The 12,726-nt window shown below is 40.2% G+C and overlaps 1 protein-coding gene across 1 annotated transcript in view; it reads left to right on the forward strand.

Moving 5' to 3' along the window:
* The window catches only part of GUCY1A2 (guanylate cyclase 1 soluble subunit alpha 2), a 485,319-nt gene that overhangs the window by 330,258 nt on the left and 142,335 nt on the right, over positions 1 to 12,726 (forward strand). The window lies entirely within an intron of this gene.

Below are 12,726 nucleotides of genomic sequence, written 5' to 3' on the forward strand. Positions count from 1 at the left end.
GAAGGACTGATGCTAAAGCTGAAACTCCAATACTTTGGCCACCTGATGCAAAGAACTGACTCTTTGGAAAAGACCCTGATGCTGGGAAAGATTGAAGGAAGGAGAAGGGGATGACAGAGGATGAGATGGCTGGATGACATCACCAACTCAATGACATGAGTTTGAGTAAGCTCTGGAAGTTGGTGATAGACAAGGGAGCCTGGCATGCTGCAGTTCATGAGGTCTCAATGAGTCAGACATGACTGAGCAACTGAACCTGATTGCTCTCTCCCCTTTAGGCTCTCCCTTTTCTCCTCTGGGTCACTCTATCTCTTCCCACACTCTTCTCTTCTTTGTATCTCTGTGAATCTCTCTGGATGTTCCTGGATGTGGAGAGTGCTGCATGGAGAAGTCTTGAGGCTGCTGTAACAGAAGGGCAGAAATTCAGAGGCAGGAGGCGTAACTCCAGAACTTGAGAACATCAGAGAACTCTAGACTCCAGGTAACATTAATAGACAAGAGCTCACCCAAAAGTCTCCATACCTACACTGAAACCAAGCTCCATCTACGAGCCAACAAGTTCCACTGCAAGACACACCACGCTTATGCCCCACCAAACAGGAAAACAACACTGAACATTAAAAGATGGGCTGCCCAAAGCCATACAAAACCCATAAAAATACCCCAAAACTCACTCCTGGAACTTCATTGCACTCCAGCGAAAAGAGATCCAGCTACGCCCACCAGAGCACAGACACAAGTTCTCCCAACCAAGAAACCTTGACAAGCCACTGGTCAAACCCCACCCACAGGGAGGAGACTCGACAACTAAGAGGAACCACGAACTTCCAGCCTTCAGAAATCGCACCCCAACACAGCAATCTAAACCAAATGAAAAGACAGAGAAATAGTCAGCAGGTGAAGGAACATGATAAAAACCCACCAAATCAAACAAAATAGGAGTAGATATGGAGTCTACCTGAAAAAGAATTGGATCCTAGTAAAGATGATCCAAATCTTGAAGACAAAATGCAATTACAAATAAATAGAGTAGAGACAAGGATAGAGAAGATGCAAGAAATATTTAACAAGGACCTAAAAGAAATAAAGAAGTGGCCATCAATAATGAACAATGCAAAAACTGAGACTAAAAGCACTCTGGAGAGAACCAACAGTAGAATAACTAGGCAGAAGAGAGGATAAGTGAGGTGAAAGATAGAATGGTAGAAATAAATGAAGCAGAGAGGAAAAAAAAGCTAAAAGAAATGAGGACAACTTCAGAGGCCTCTGGGACAATGTTAAATGCCCCAACATACGAATCATAGGGGTACCAGAAGAAGACCAAAAGGAAGGACATGAGAGAATACTTGAGAAGATAATAGTCCAATAGTTCCCTAAAATGGGGAAGGAAATAGCCACCCAAGTCCAAGAAACCCAGAGTGTCCCAAACAGGATAAATCCAAAGTGAAGCACTCCAGTTCAGTTCAGTCGCTCAGTCATGTCTGACTCTTTGTGACCTCATGTATCACAGCATGCAAGGCCTCCCTGTCCATCACCAACTCCCAGAACCTACCCAAACCCATGTCCATCGAGTCAGTGATACCATCCAGCCATCTCATCCTCTACCGTCCCATTCTCCTCCTGCCCCCAATCCCTCCCAGCATCAGAGTCTTTTTCAATGAGTCAACTTTTCACATGAGGTGGCCAAAGTATTGGAGTTTCAGCTTCAGCATCAGTCCTTCCAATGAACATCCAGGACTGATCTCCTTTAGGATGGACTGGTTGGATCTCCTTGCAGTCCAAGGGACTCTCAAGAGTCTTCTCCAACACCACAGTTCAAAAGCACCAGTCCTTTGGCACTCAGCTTTCTTCACTATCCAACTCTCACATCCATACATGACCACTGGAAAACCATAGCCTTGACTAGATGGACCTTAGTTGGCAAAGTAAAGTCTCTGCTTTTTAATATCTTATCTAGGTTGGTCATAACTTTCCTTATTAATCAAACTAATAAAAATTAAGCACAAAGAGCAAATATTAAAAGCAGCAAGGGAAAAGCAACAAAAAACACACAAAGGGATCCCCATAAGGATAACAGCTGATCTTTTAATAGAAACTCTTCAGGCCAGAAGGGAATGACAGGACATACTTAAAGTGAAGAAAGAGAAAAATGTACAACCAAGATTACCCAGGAATTATATCATTTAGGTATGAAGGAGAAATCAAAAGCTTTACAAACAAAGCTGCACCGCCAAGCCAGCTCTTCAGCAAATGCTAATAGATTTCCTCTAGACAGGAAACACACACACAAAAGATTTATTAAAATGAACCCAAAACAACAAAGTAAACGATAATGGGGTCATACTTATCAATAATTGCCTTAAATGTAAATGGGATTAAATGCTCCAACCAAAAGACAAAGACTGGCCAAATGGATACAAAAATAAAACTACTATATATGTTGTCTACAAGAGACCCACCTTAAACCTAGGGACACATACATACTGAAAGTGAGGGGATGGAATAAGATATTTCATGCAATTGGAGACCAAAAGATAGCAGGAGTAGCAATACTTATATCGGATAAAACAGACTTTGAAATAAAGACCATGATAAGAGACAAAGAAGGACACTACATAATGATCAAAGGGTCAACAGAAGAAGAAGATATAGCAATTATAAATATATATGAACCTAACAAAGGAGCACTTCAATATGTAAGGTAAATGCTAACAAGTATGACAGGGGAAATTAACAGTAATACAATAATAGTAGGGGCTTCAATACCCCACTCACCTATGGATAGAGCAACCAAAAAGAAAAGTAGCAAGGAAACACAAGCTTTAAATGATACAATGGACCAGTTAGAGCTAATTGATATCTCATGCAGCTCAATACCAGAAAAACAAACAACCCAATCAAAAGTGGACCAAAGAACTAAACTGACATTTCTCCAAAGAAGACATACAGATGGCTAACAAACACATGAAATGTTGATGATGCTCAACATCAAAACTACAATGAGATATCATCTCATGCTGGTCAGAATAGCCACCATCAAAAATCTACAAACAATAATTACTGGAGAGGGAGTGGAGAAAAGGGAGCCCTCTTACACTGTTGGTGGGAATGCAAACTGGTACAGCCACTATGGAGAACAGTATGGAGATTCCTTTAAAAACTGGAAATAGACCTGCCATAAAACCCAGAAATCCCACTGTTGGGCATACACACTGAGGAAACCAGAATTGAAAAAGACACATGAACCCCAATGTTCATTGCAGCACTGTTTACAATAGCTAGGACATGGAAGAAACCTAGAAGTTCACTGGCAGATAAATGGATAAGGAAGTTGTGGTACATATACATATTGGAATATTATTGAGCTTTAAAAAAGAATGCATTGGGTCAGTTCTAATGAAGTGGATGAAACTGGAGTCTATTATACACAGTGAAGTAAGTCAGAAAGAGAAACACCAGTACAGTATATTAACCCATGTATATCGAATTTAGAAAGATGGTAACAATGTTCCTATATGCAAGGCAGGAAAAGAGACACAGATGTAAAGAACTGACTTTTGGACCATGTGGGAGAAGGTGAGGGTGGGAAGATGTGAGAGAATAGCATTGAAACGTGTATTACGATATGTAAAATAGATGACCAGTGCAATTTTGATGCATAAAGTAGGGCACTGAAAGCTGGTGCTCCAGGACAACACAGAGGGATGGGAAGGGGAGGGACATCAGAGAGGGCTTCAGGATGAGGGGACATATGTGGACCCGTGGCCGATTCATGTCTATGTATGGAAAAAACTACCACAATATTGTATACAAATTAGCCTCCAATTAAATTAGTTTTAAAAAAAGAAAAAGAATTCCAGAACTTCTGCTTCATTGACTATTCTAAAGCCTTTGATTGTGTGGATCTCAAAAAACCTGAGGGAAGTGCTTAAAATAATAGGAAAAGCAGACCACCTTACCTGCCTCCTGAGATATCTGTATGCAGGTCAAGAAGCAACAGTTAGAACTAGACATGGAACAACAGACTGATTCCAGATTGGGAAAGGAGTAAGTCAAGGCTGTATATTTTCACCCTTCTTATGTAACTTCTATGCAGAGTGAAAAATGAAGTGAAGTCATTCTATCGTGTCCTATTCTTTGCGACCCCATGGACTATAGACTACCATGCTCCTCCATCCATGGGATTTTCCAGGCAAGAGTACTGGAGTGGATTGCCATTTCCTTCTCCAGAGGATCTTCCCAACCCAGGGATTGAACACAGGTCTCCCACATTGTGGGCAGATGCTTTACCATCTGAACCACCAAAGAAATCCAATGCAAAGACTTCAAAGTCTATGCAGAGTACATCATGTGAAATGCCAGGCTGGATGAAACACAACCTGGAATCAAGATTGCCAGTAGAAATATCAATAACCTCAAATATGTAGATGACACCACTCTTATGGCAGAAAGTGAAGAGGAACTCAAGATTCTCTTGATGAAAGTGAAAGAGGAGAGCGAAAAAGTTGGCTTAAAACTCAACATTCAAAACATGAAGGTCATGGCATCCTGTCCCATCACTTCATGGCAAATAGATGGGGAAACAATGGAAACAGTGACAGACTTTATTTTCCTAGGCTCCAAAATCCTGCAGATGGTGACTGCAGCCATGAAATGCAAAGACGTTTGCTTCTTGGAAGAAAAGCTATGACCAACTTAGACAGCATATTAAAAAGCAGGGACATTGCTTATTACTTTACCACAAAAGCCCATCTAGTCAAAGCTATGGTTTTTCCAGTAGTCATGTATGAAGGTGAGAGATGGACCATAAAGACAACTGAGCACAAAGGACTGATGCTTTTGAACTGCAGTGTTGGAGCAGACTCTTGAGACTCCACTGGGCTGCAAGGAGATCAAGCTCGTCAATCCTAAGTGAAACCAGTCCTGAATATTCATTGGAAAGACTGATGCTAAAGCTGAAGCTCTGATACTTTGACCACCTGATGCAAAGAACTAACTCATTGGCAAAGACCCTGATCCTGGGAAAGATGGAAGGCAAGAGGAGAATGGGATGACAGAGGATGAGATGGTTTGATGGCATCACTGACTCAATGGACATGAGTTTGAGAAAGCTCCGGGAGTGGGTGATGGACAGGGAAGCCTGGCGTGCTGCAGTACATAGGGTCACAGAGTTGGACATGACTGAGTGACTGAACTGAGATAAACTATTTTAATTATATTGATAGTTAAATATAATAAATTTATGTATTCATTTGATATACATTTACTAAATAGTTATATTTAAGACACATTGATGATCACTATGAATACAGGCATTAAAAATACATGATCCTTTTCTTAAGGACCTTACATTTAGGTCTTTTATTCATTTCGAGTTTATTTTGTAGCTGGGGATACATATTGTTTATGCATTGATACATATTGATTAAAACATAATGAAAGCTCTAGTATAGAGGTGTGAAAAGTGTTGTTGAAAGTAAAAGAAAGGATTAGTTTTGCTACTAAGAACTAATGGAAGAGCCATGGAGTGATTCACAGAAAAGGTGATATTGGAACTGGACATTTAATACAATATTTCATCACTTTGCTCTAATTAAAATATTAGATTTTTTAGGATTTAGTCACCATATTTGACACCACCTTTATGGCAGAAAATGAAGAGGAACTAAAAAGCCTCTTGATGAAAGTGAAAGAGGAGAGTGAAAAAGTTGGCTTAAAGCTCAACATTCAGAAAACGAAGATCATGGCATCTGGTCCCATCACTTCATGGGAAATAGATGGGGAAACAGTAGAAACAGTGTCAGACTTTATTTTTTGGGCTCCAAAATCACTGCAGATGGTGACTGCAGCCATGAAATTAAAAGACACTTACTCCTTGGAAGAAAAGTTATAACCAACCTAGATAGTATATTCAAAAGCGGAGACATTACTTTGCTGACTAAGGTCCATCTAGTCAAGGCCATGGTTTTTCTTGTGGTTAAGTATGGATGTGAGAGTTGGACTGTGAAGAAGGCTGAGCGCTGAAGAATTGATGCGTTTGAACTGTGGTGTTGGAGAAGACTCTTGAGAGTCCCTTGGACTGCAAGGAGATCCAACCAGTCCATTCTGAAGGAGATCAACCCTGGGATTTCTTTGGAAGGAATGATGCTAAAGCTGAAGCTCCAGTACTTTGGCCACCTCATGCGAAGAGTTGACTCATTGGAAAATATTCTGATGCTGGGAGAGATTGGGGGCAGGAGGAGAAGGGGATGACCGAGGATGAGATGGCTGGATGGCATCACGGACTCGATGGACATGAGTCTGAGTGAACTCCCGGAGATGGTGATGGACAGGGAGGCCTGGCATGCTGCGATTCATGAGGTGGCAAAGAGTTGGACACAACTGAGCAAATGAACTGAACTGAACTGAGTCACCATATTTACCTTGATAATTAGAAAACTTTCCTCTAGAAATGAGTTATTCCTAACTGTTATACCATGTTCTATGCTTTGAAATTTGGGGAGTTTTGAGCTTCCCTTGTGGCTCAGATGGTAAAATCGTCTACTTGCAACGCTGGAGACAGGTTTGATCCCTGGGCTGGGAAGATCCCCTGGAGAAGGAAATGGCAACCCACTCCAGTATTTTTGCCTGGAGAATCCGATGGACAGAGGAATCTTGTAGTCTACAGTCCATGGGGTCGAACCATGAGTAAATACTTACAATATTTAAGCATCACAAAGGATGCTGAAATCAGAATTAAGCACACCAGTCAGAATGGCCATCATCAAATAAACTACCAACAATTATTGCTGGAGAGGCGGTGGAGAAAAGGGAATTTTTCTGCCTTGTTTGTGGGAATGTAAACTGATAGAGTCATTATGGAGATTCCTTTAAAAACTAGGAATAGAGGCAGTCCTAAGATGGTGGAGGAATAGGACAGGAAGACACTTTCTCCCCCACAAATTCATCAAAAATTCATCTACATTTGAATGCTGAGTAAATTCCACAAAACAACTTCTGAATGCCGATACAGGACATCAGGCACCCAGAAAAGCAGCCCATTGTCTTCAAAAGGAGGTAGGAAAAAATATAAAAGATAAAAAGACAAAAGGGGTAGGGACAGAGATCTGTTCCAGGAAGGGAGTCTTAAAAAAGAGAAATTTCCAAACACCAGGAAACACTCTCACTGGCGAGTCTGTGGCAAGCCTTGGAACCTCAGAGGGCAACATAACCTGGAGGAAAAATAAATAATTAAACCCCACTGATTACATGCCCAATGGTAACTCCCAGCGGAGAAGCAGTGCAGATGCCTAATCCGCTGCTAGCAAGTGGGGGCTGGGCAGGGAGGCGTGGGCTGCTTTGCTTAGAATAAGGACCAGGCCTGAATGCCCCAAAGGCAGTCTGAGGGAACTAACTTGAGATAACAAACCAGACTGTGGGATAGCTACCCTGTGAAAAGCCCTAACCTAAGACACCACCAGGCCCACTCACAGAACAAATGACTGACTAGAGCTGGCCGGCTTCAGACCAGCCCATTCCCTGCTGGAGACAGGCAGGCGAGGGCACCTAGAGCTGGAAGGGGGCAATCACGGCCCCAGAGAGCCATCATCTACTAAACTGCAAGCAAGCTTCATTGCTAACCAAGACCTCTTGGGATTCTGGACAGTCAACATCCGCCTGAGAAGGTGTGCTGGTTGTACACCCAGAAAACCAAGCAGCAGAGATGGGGGAGGTGATAAGTCGCAGCAACCATGCTCGCCAAACTGGTCACCTGAGCTGCTTAGACCTCGGAAGTGTACAAATGCAGGCCCAACTAAGTCTGCGCCTCTGAGGACTACTCGAGTGCCTGAACCTGAGCGACTTAGACCTGGGAAGTGCATACAATCCAGGGCCGACCTCAGACAGTTCCCGGCAGAGCAACCTAGAGCCTAAGCAGTGTAGACAGGGAAAGCACAAACACCATGAGTGGGGGCAAGCCCAGTGTGGCCAAGATACTGTGAGCACACACCAGTGTTATTTGTTTGCAGTGTTCCTCCCTCCCCACAGCATGACAGAACAAGTGAGCCTAAAAGTGTCCACCACCGCCCCCTTGTGTCAGGGTGGAAATCAGACACTGAAGAGACTAGCAAACAGAAGAAGCAAAAATAGGAAAATGCTTTGAAAGTGACAGATGGAGAAGTCTTGAGGCTACTGTAAGAATAAGACAGAAAACCAGAGGCAGGAGGCTCAAGTCCAAATCCTGAGAACACCAGAGAACTCCCGACTCCAGGGAACATTCATCAATAGGAGCTCATCAAATGCCTCCATACCTACACTGAAACCAAGCACCACCCAAGGGCCAACAAGTTCCAGAGCAAAACATACCACACAAATTCTCCAGCAACACAGGAACATAATCCTGAGCTTCAATATACAGGCTGCCCAAAGTCACTCCAAACCCACTGACATCTCATAACTCATTACTGGACACTTCATTGCACTCCAAAGAGAATAAATCCAGCTCCACCCACCAGAACATGGACACAAGCTTCCCTAACCAGGAAACATTGACAAGCCACCCATAGAAATCCACCCACAGTGAGGAAACTCCGCAATAAAGAGAACTCCACAAACTGCCAGAACACAGAAAGGCCACCCCAAACACATGAATATAAACAAGCTGAAGAGGCAGAGAAATACCCAGCAGGTAAAGGAACAGGATAAATGCCCACCAAACCAAACAAAAGAGGAAGAGATAGGGAATCTACCTGATAAAGAATTCCGAATAATGATAGTGAAAATGATCCAAAATCTTGAAAACAAAATGGAGTTACAGATAAATAGCCTGGAGACAAGGATTGAGAAGATGCAAGAAAGGTTTAACAAGGAACTAGAAGAAATAAAAAAGAGTCAATATGTAATGAATAATGCAATAAATAAGATCAAAAACATTCTGGAGGGGACCAACAGTAGAATAACGGAGGCAGAAGATAGGATAAGTGAGGTAGAAGATAGAATGGTAGAAATAAATGAATCAGAGAGGGAAAAAAAAAACGAATTAAAAGAAATGAGGACAATCTCAGAGAGCTCTGGGACAATGGTAAATGCCCCAGCATTCAAATCATAGGAGTCCCAGAAGAAAAAGACAAAAAGAAAGACCATGAGAAAATCCTTGAGGAGATAATAGTTGAAAACTTCCCTAAAATGTGGAAGGAAATAATCACCCAAGTCCAAGAAACCCAGAGAGTTCCAAACATGATAAACCCAAGGCAAAACACCCCAAGACACATATTAATCAAATTAACAAAGATCAAACACACAAAAACAAATATTAAAAGCAGCAAGGGAAAAACAACAAATAATACACAAGGGGATTCCAATAAGGATAACAGCTGATCTTTCAATAGAAACTCTTCAGGCCAGGAGGGAATGGCAGGACATACTTAAAGTGATGAAGGAAAATAACCTACAGCCCAGATTACTGTACCCAGCAAGGATCTCATTCAAATATGAAGGAGAAATCAAAAGCTTTACAGACAAGCAAAAGTTGAGAGAATTCAGCACCACCAAACCAGCTCTCAAAAAAAAGCTAAAGGATCTTCTCTAGACAGGAAACACAGAATAAACTCAAACCCAAAACAATAAAGTAGATGGCAATGGGATCATACTTATCAATAATTACCTTAAACATAAATGGGTTGAATGCCACAACCAAAAGACAAAGACCGGCTGAATGGATACAAAAAAAGACCCCTATATGTGTTGTCTACAAGAGACCCACCTCAAAACAAGGGACACATACAGACTGAAAGTGAAGGGCTGGAAAAGATATTCCATGCAAATAGAGACCAAAAGAAAGCAGGAGTAACAATACTCATATCCGATAAAATAGACTTTAAAGCAAAGGCTGTGGAAAGAGACAAAGAAGGCCACTACATAATGATCAAAAGATCAATCCAAGAAGAAGATATAACAATTATAAATATATATGCACCCAACGTAGGAGCACCACAATATATAAGACAAATGCTAACAAGTATGAAAGGTGGAATTGACAATAACACAATAATAGTTGGAGACTTAAACACCCCACTCACATCTATGGATAGATCAACTAAACAGAAAATTAACAAGGAAACACAAACTTTAAATGATACAATAGATCATTTAGACCTAATTGATGTCTATAGGACATTTCACCCCAAAACAATGAATTTCACCTTTTTATCAAGCGCACACAGAACTTTCTCCAGGATAGATCACATCCTGGGCCATTAATCTAGCCTTGGTAAATTCAGAAAAATTGAAATCATTCCAAGCATTGTTTCTGACCACAGTAGAGTAAGATTAGATCTCAATTGCAGGAGAAAAACTATTAAAAATCCCAACATATGGAGGCTGAAAAACACACTTCTGAATAACGAACAAATCACAGAAGAAATATAAAAAGAAATCAAAATATGCATAGAAACAAATGAAAATGAAAACACAACACCCAAAACCTGTTGGACACTATAAAAGCAGTGCTAAGAGGAAAGTTGGTAGCAATACAGGCATACCTCTAGAAACAAGAAAAAAGTCAAATAAATAACCTAACTCTACACCTAAAGGAACTAGAAAAGGAAAAAATGAAGAACCCCAGGGCTAGTAGAAGCAAAGAAATCTTCAAAATTAGGACAGAAATAAATGCCAAAGAAACAAAAGAGACCATAGGAACAGTCAACAAAGCCAAAAGCTGGTTCTTTGAGGGGATAAATAAAATTGACAAACCATTAGCCAGACTCATCAAGAAACAAAGGGAGAAAAATCAAATCTATAAAATTAGAAATGAAAATGGAGAGATCACAACAGACAACACAGAAATACAAAGGATCATAAGAGACTACTATCAGCAATTATATGCCAATAAAATGGACAACTTGGAAGAGATGGACAAATTCTTAGAAGAGTACAACTTTCCAAAACTGAACCAGGAAAAATAGAAAATCTTAACAGACTCACCACAAGCACAGAAGTTGAAACAGTAATCAGAAAACTTCCAGCAAACAAAAGCCCAGGTCCAGACGGCTTCACAGCTGAATTCTATGAAAAATTTAAAGAAGAGCTAACACTTATCCTACTCACACTCTTCCAGAAAATTGCAGAGGAAGGTAAACTTCCAAACTCATTCTATGAGGCCACCATCACCCTAATACCAAAACCTGACAAAGATGCCACAGAAAAAGAAAACTACAGGCCAATATCACTGATGAACATAGATGCAAAAATCCTTAACAAAATTCTAGCAATCAGAATCCAACAACACATTAAAAAGATCATACATCATGACCAAATGGGCTTTATCCCAGGGATGCAGGGATTCTTCAATATCCGCAAATCAATCAATGTAATACACCACATTAACAAATTGAAAATTAAATGCCATATGATTATCTCAATAGATGCAGAGAAAGCCTTTGACAAAACTCAACATCCGTTAATGATAAAAAAAACTCTCCAGAAAGCAAGAAAAGAAGGAACATATCTCAACATAATAAAAGCTATATATGACAAACCCACAGCAAACATTATTTTCAATGGTGAAAAATTGAAAGCATTTCCCCTAAAGTCAGGAACAAGACAAGGGTGCCCACTTTCACCACTACCATTCAACATAGTTTTGGAAGTTTTGGCCACAGCAATCAGAGCAGAAAAAGAAATAAAAGGAATCCAAATTGGAAAAGAAGAAGTAAAACTCTCACTGTTTGCAGATGACGTGGTCCTCTACATAAAAAACCCTAAAGACTCCACCAGAAAATTACTAGAGCTAATCAATGAATATAGTAAAGTGGCAGGATATAAAATCAACACACAGAAATCCCTTGCATTCCTATACACTAATAAGAGAAAATAGAAAGAGAAATTAAGGAAAAAATTCCATTCACCATTGCAACGATAAGAATAAAATACTTAGGATATATCTACCTAAAGAAACAAAAGACCTATATATATATAAAACTATGAAACACTGGTGAAAGAAATCAAAGAGGACCCTAATAGATGGAGAAATATACCGTGCCCGTGAATCAGAAGAACCAATATAGTGAAAATGAGTATACTACCCAAAGCAATCTATAGATTCAATGCAATCCCTATCAAGCTACCAACGGTATTCTTCACAGAGCTAAAACAAATAATTTCACAATTTGTATGGAAATACAAAAAACCTTGAATAGCCAAAGCAATCTTGAGAAAAGAGAATGGAACTGGAGGAATCAACCTGCCTGACTTCAGATATACTACAAAGCTACAGTCATCAATACACTATGGTACTGGCACAAAGACAGAAATATAGATCAGTGGAACAAAGTAGAAAGCCCAGAGATAAATCCATGCACCTATGGACACTTTATCTTTGACAAAGGAGGCAAGACTATACAATGGAGAAAAGACAATCTCTTTAACAAGTGGTGCTGGGAAACCTGGTCAACCACTTGTAAAAGAATGAAACTAGAACACTTTCTAACACCATACACAAAAATAAACTCAAAATGGATTAAAGATCTAAAGGTAAGACCAGAAACTATAAAACTCCTAGAGGAAAACATAGGCAAAATACTCTCTGACATAAATCACAGCAGGATCTTCTATGATCCACCTCCCAGAATATTGGAAATAAAAGCAAAAATAAACAAATGGAACCTAACTAAAATTAAAAGCTTCTGCACAACAAAGGAAACTATAAGCAAGGTGAAAAGACAGCCTTCAGAATGGGAGAAAATAACAGCA

The sequence above is a fragment of the Ovis aries genome, chromosome 15 (assembly GCF_016772045.2).
Source record: "Ovis aries strain OAR_USU_Benz2616 breed Rambouillet chromosome 15, ARS-UI_Ramb_v3.0, whole genome shotgun sequence".
In the NCBI taxonomy this organism is placed as follows: Eukaryota; Metazoa; Chordata; class Mammalia; order Artiodactyla; family Bovidae; genus Ovis; species Ovis aries.